Genomic DNA, 6,312 nt, shown 5'->3' with positions numbered 1-6,312 from the left:
CAGTAACAGCTAGTGACTTACGTACTTTAATATTCTAGGTGAATAGATGGTAATAATTTACTAGCTTTTTTCATGTTTCAGATCCTTAAGATTACAGTCTAATCCATGGTAAAGATCCCATTTATACAGGACTCAGAATCTTTTCTACTACTTTCTCTCTTTCCCTATCAATCACTCTTTCTCTTTCTGAAGGACAATATTTACACTGATGACTCTATCCCTTTGATGTTTAGACTCATTGCTAGGCTGAAATTGTAAATATATCCGTTTCTCTTTTGGGACATAAAAATATTATGTACAGTTGAAGAAGGCTAAAGTCTGAAGTTAAATATGGTACTATTCTGAAACAACTAAACGATTCTGGCCATAGTTTTTTCTAAAATGATAAAATTGGAGATAAAAGACAAACAATACATTTTTTCTTTTGTTCACATCCAATTTAAATTATGTTTTTTTTCTATTTTCTACTGATCTTTCTCTTTCTTATATGTTGTACCTAGCAGCTGGTATTTGGCTTTTTGTTTGTTTATTTGACTTATTTTGTTAAATTCTTTCATTATAGTGAGTTTAAATTACTGTGTACATAGAATGCAGTGACAAATGTATTCAAATTGCAACTAGGTAGTGAAATGGACTCTTTAAAGCAGTAGTCTGACTATTAAAATAAAACTTCACATTCCCCCATTTTGCTTTTCCATGATGTGTCTTCTGTCAATGAAGAAAGCAGAATAACTTATTCAAGTATGTCATCTGCCTTGCCTTTGTTTAGAAGTGTTAATTTTTTCCAATTTTATTCCATTGGGAACAAGGACCATCTTTATAGGAAACTAATTTACAGCTAGTAGTGTGTCTTATATGTTTATTTATTTTCTTTATTACGAACTGGTTTATAAACATGGTGATTTATTCAATAACACTTTATTTTATTGTAGCTCGAAATGTCTTGTTGGATGGGACATTTATTTAAATTTTCATAGAATTATCACCCTGATTATTATTAGTTTGAAATAGTTATTTTCTCTGCTTGCACCATTCCTGAAAATTTTAAAATTGGAATCAGTATTCTTGGATGCAGAACTCATGGAAATTTGATTCAGAAACATGTCTCCTATTGTCACTTATTCTATGAATATATAAATCTTATTATATACAAATTCTTCTGTTATCTCCACCTTTGCTTTATTTTGTTTTGTTTTATGGACTTAAAAAAATTCCTATTCCTCCACTCTTCTTTGCTACCTCCCCTCTCCCCCAGATTGATTCCAATCCATTTGTTTTTCAGAAAACAGCTGGCCTCCAAGAGGGGCCAGCCAAACATGACAAAACATGATAACACAAGTCAAGACAAAAGCCCTCATGTTGAGTCTGGAGAAAGCAAACCAATAGGAGGAAAAGTATCTCAAGAGAAGACAGAAGAGTGAGTTACATGGGCTCCCACTATTAGGAGCCCCCCCAAAAAACAACAAGCTGACAGCCACAATGTATTTGTAGAGGACCTGGTGCAGACCCATTCATGCTTTATGATTGCCACTCAGTCATGTGAACTCTGCTTAGTTGAGACATTCGAGCCTTCATCTTAAAACCCAAATGGAAAGCGTGGCATATCGATAGCGAAGATGTGGTCTTTGCTGCCGCCAGCTGCTCATACATACTGATCAATTGGTTGCAGTTTCTTAAAAGAGCTATGAAGTTTTTACCACCTATGCTGAGTCAGGAAGCCTCTCTTAAAGGATCAGTGAGCCTCTGCTTGTCTCTATCAAACAGGGCCCACCAGAGAAAATGCGGCTGCCAAGAAGCCATGCTTGACATTGTTCTTTTGTTTTTAGAATCCCTTTTTTAAGGTTTTGCATAGTTTTATGTGGAAATTCTTGCAAACCACATTGGTACCATTGCATTGCTGTATTTTTTGTCCCACCTGGTCCCACCAACCCTTCTCGGCCCCAAATAAGCACACCAAAACTATGTTAGTTATAAAATTGTTGACTGATTACTAGGGCTTCTTACTGGCTAGCTCTGTCTAAAATTATTATCCCATTTTATTAATCTATGTATTACCACATGGTCTTGGCTTTACCAGAGAATGTGCAAATCTTCTACTACTTGTCAACTACATGGAAACTCTCTTTAGCAGGCTCTCTTTGTCTATCTTTCCCAGAATTCTCCTTTTCTTAATCCGCCTATCTTCCTGCCTTGTGAGCAGACTATTATATTCATCAACGAATAATATATATATATATATTTCTATTATTCTATTATTCTATATATACAGAATGACATCCCCCATCATAGTATATACAGAAAAGGCCTTTGACAATATCCAAGACCACTTTCTGGTAAACGCCTTATATTGGGAATATAAGGGTCATAGCTCAATAAAATAAAGACAGTTTAAAACTAACCCATAGCCAACATCAATTTCAATGGCAAGAAATTGAAGCAATTCCACTAAAATCAGGAACAAGACAAGGGAGACAAGTTTTTCCAACCTCTCTAGCTATTAAATATAGTCATTGAAGTTTAAATTAGGTACTAAGTGATTTTCAATTTACTTGCAATCCATTTGTAGGACACCAATAGATGTGCATATACTACATATTAGATATTTACATCATGATTCATAATAGTAGCAAAAGTACAGTCATGAAATAGCAGCTAAAAATATAGTTGGAGGAGTCACTACTATATGAGGCACAGTATTAAAGGTTCACAGCATTAGACAGGTTGAGAATCACTTTACTAGAGCAGTAAGAAAACTAATAGAGATGAAGCGGAAGCAAATTGGAAAGAAAGAATTCTAATTATTATTATTTGCAGATGATATGATAATATATATATAAGTAACACTAAGATTTATGTCAGGAAACACCTTCACCAAATAAACACTTTCAACAGAGAACCTAGATTCAAACTTAGCTCACAAAAGTTAGTAGCCTTTCTACTTACAAATGAAAAATGGAGTGAGAAAGAAATAAGAGAAAAAATACTTCATAATAGCCTCAAATAATGTAAAATATTTTGAATAATGCTAACCAAGCAAGTGAAATCCTTAAATATTTTAAACTTCAAGTATTTGAAGAAAGATAATGACAAAGATATTAGAAGACAGAAAGATCTCTCATGCTGGTAGATTGATAGGATTAACATTGTAAAACTAGTTATCAAACCAAAAGCATCTACAGATTCAATGCAGTCCCCATCAAAATTCAAACAACTCTTCACATGTCTTGAAGAAACAATTCTCAGCTTTGAATGTAAACAGAAAACAAAACAAATAAACAAAAAACAAAATATGGATACATAAAATAATCCTGACCAGTAAAGGAATGCTGGAGGTCTCATCATTCCTGATTTCAGGTTGTACTACAAAGCTTTAGTAATAAAAACAGCAAGGTATTAGCCTAAATGACAGACACATTGATCAAATTAATCTAATTGAAGACACAGACATAAATCCACATACCTAGGATCTCCTGATGTTTGAGAAAGAAACCAGAAATACACATTGGAAACCATACAGCAAATTAAAGACCTGGTGCTGGTCAAACTGGATGGCATCATGTTGCATTCACATATACCCATACTTATCATCCACCACAAAAGTCAAGTCCAAATGCATCAAAATCTCATTATAAAACCAGATACACTGAACCTCACAGAAGAAAAAGTGGGCAATATCCTGGTAGTCAATGGCACAGAGAGTATTTCTAAACAGAACCCCATTAGTACAATGACTAATATCAACAATTAATTAATGGGACCACATGAAACTGTAAACTTTCTTCATAGCAAAGGATAACACAATTTGGACCTAGTGGCAGTACAGAGAATGGGAAAAAATTACCAACTACACATACATTAGAGGGATAGCTAAAACATAAGAAGAACTGAAAAAAAATAGTGTCAAGAATTACTCTCACGGCCTAGATACATGGGAGAGGGCCCAGGCCCTGCTCAAAATGATGTGACAGACATTGATGATCCCTGATGGAAGGCCTCACCCTCCCTGGGGATCAGAAAGGGGATGGGATAAGGGGTCTGTAGGGGAGCAGGAGAAGAGGGGAGGGAGAGGGAACTGGGATTGACATTTAAAACAAGATTGTTTCTAATTTAAATAAAAAAGAATTCCAATAGAAGAAATTAAAAAGTGGGTACAGATCTAAACATAATTCTCAATAAGGAAAAGTCAAATGACTGAAAAATGATTACAGAAACATTCAATGTCCTTACCACCCAGGGGAATGTAAATCACAATTACTTTGATACTTTATCTTTACTCATCACAATAGCAAAGATTAATAAACTAGTGACAGCTTATACTGGTGAGGATGTAAGAAACACTCCTCCATAGAAGTACTATGGAAATCAGTGTGGTAGGTCATCAGAAAGATAGGAAATGATCTACTTCAATATCCATCTATAGAATTCTTGTGCAAATACCCAAAGGACACTTCATCCTACCACAGAAGCACTTGCCCACCATGTTCATTGCTTCTCTATCTATGTCCCTCTTATACTGAAAATATATTACTTTATCTTAAAATAGTTCCTGATTATAGTTTTCCCTACCCCTACTCCTCCCCATGTCACCTCTTTTCTGGGTCCACTTCTGTTTTGTCTCTCATTAGAAAAGTACAGGCTTCAAAGAGATAACAATAAAACATACTAAATAATATAAAGTACATTAAGATCAAGCAAATACTATTACAATGAAGTTAAATGAGGCAAACCAAGAGATGGTATAAGAAGCAGAGACACACTCTTTCACTTACTCATGAGTCCTATAAAAATATGAAACTGAAAGCTATAATATATACACAAGAGACCTGGAAGTGGTTGCACACACCTTTAATCCCAGCACTCGGGAAGCAAAGGCTGATGAAAAAAAAAAAAAAACACTTCTGATGATGGCTTTACAAGGAAGGCATGGAAATATGAATATTGAAGAAGAGTTCTTTTTTTTTGGTTTTTCAAGACAGGGTTTCTCTGGGTAGTTTTGGAGCCTATCCTGGCACTCGCTCTGGAGACCAGGCTGGCATCGAACTCTCAGAGATCCGCCTGCCTCTGCCTCCCAAGTGCTGGGATTAAAGGCATGCGCCACCAACACCCGGCCTGAAGAAGAGTTCTTTTATTGTTATGTTTGTTTGTTTTTGAAGACAATTAGTATTTGGTTTCTCCTAGTACTCTTGGATATCTAGTCTTATTTTGGTTTTGGTCACCCAAACAATGTCTTCAGCAATGGTGTCATACTGTCGGTTTGAGGAGAGGAGGTGATTGTCATGACAACAGTCTGAGTTTTTTGATGATTTCTATAGTACCAGTATGGGCAAAAGACAATTGGATGCAACCCAGTCTTGATACTGGTAGCTATGTTTGGTGACTACACTTGACCAGTTAGGATATTTGTTTTATCTGATCAAAATGGGTTACTTTTGTTATATCTTCTTATATTTTATTTTATTATTTAAAAAAGACCATGTTTGTGCTGACTTCAGCAGCACATATACTAAAATAGAACAATGCAGAGAAGATTAGCATGGCCCCTGCCCAAGGATGATAAGCAAATTCGTGAAACATTCCAAATTTTTTACCCAGCAAAACTTTCAATCACTATAGGATAGAGAAAACAAGATATTCCATGACAAAACCAGACTTAAACAATACATATACACAAAACAAGTACTACAGAAAGATCTGGAAGGAAAACTCCAACCCAACGAAAATAACTGAACTCACAAAAGCATAGGCAATAGATAATTCAATTTTACCAAACATGAAAAGAAACAGGAGAGTGAAATACACACACAATGACACCACCAACAATAAATCCAAAGCAAACAAGAACCAACAATCAATGAACATTAATATCTCTCAATGTCAATGGTCTTAGCCTGCCTATAAAATGATACAGGCTAACAGAATGTATACAAAGAGAGAATCCATCCATCTGCTGTATACAGGAAACACACCTTAACTTCTAAGACAGGCATTACCTAAGGTTAAAGAGTTGGCAAAAGATTTTCCAATCAAATGGGCCCAAGAAACAAGCTGGTGTAGCCATCCAATTATCTAACAAGTTAGACATCAAACTAAAATCAATCAAAAGAGATGAAGAATGACTTTTCATATTCATCACAGGAAAAGTCCAGCAAGATGAAGTCTCAATCCTGAACACCTATCCCCCAAATATGAAGGCACCCACATATGTAAAAGAAACATTACTAAAGCTCAAACCACACATAAATCCACAAACACTAATAGTAGGAGACTTCAACACAACCACTTTCAACACTAGACAGGACCACCAGACAGAAA

The 6,312-nt window shown here is 35.3% G+C and overlaps 1 non-coding gene across 1 annotated transcript; it reads left to right on the top strand.

Annotated features, from left to right (window-relative positions):
* Positions 1–5,479: 5,479 nt before the first annotated feature.
* Positions 5,480–5,585, top strand: LOC113832646. Its single transcript, XR_003480071.1, has one exon. It is a non-coding gene; the product is annotated as a U6 spliceosomal RNA (small nuclear RNA).
* The last annotated feature ends 727 nt before the right edge of the window (positions 5,586–6,312 follow it).

Source organism: Cricetulus griseus, assembly GCF_003668045.3.
Source record: "Cricetulus griseus strain 17A/GY chromosome 1 unlocalized genomic scaffold, alternate assembly CriGri-PICRH-1.0 chr1_0, whole genome shotgun sequence".
NCBI classification, from domain to species: domain Eukaryota; kingdom Metazoa; phylum Chordata; class Mammalia; order Rodentia; family Cricetidae; genus Cricetulus; species Cricetulus griseus.
Note: the sequence above shows the minus strand (reverse complement) of the source record. Positions and strands in the feature narration are given on the sequence as shown.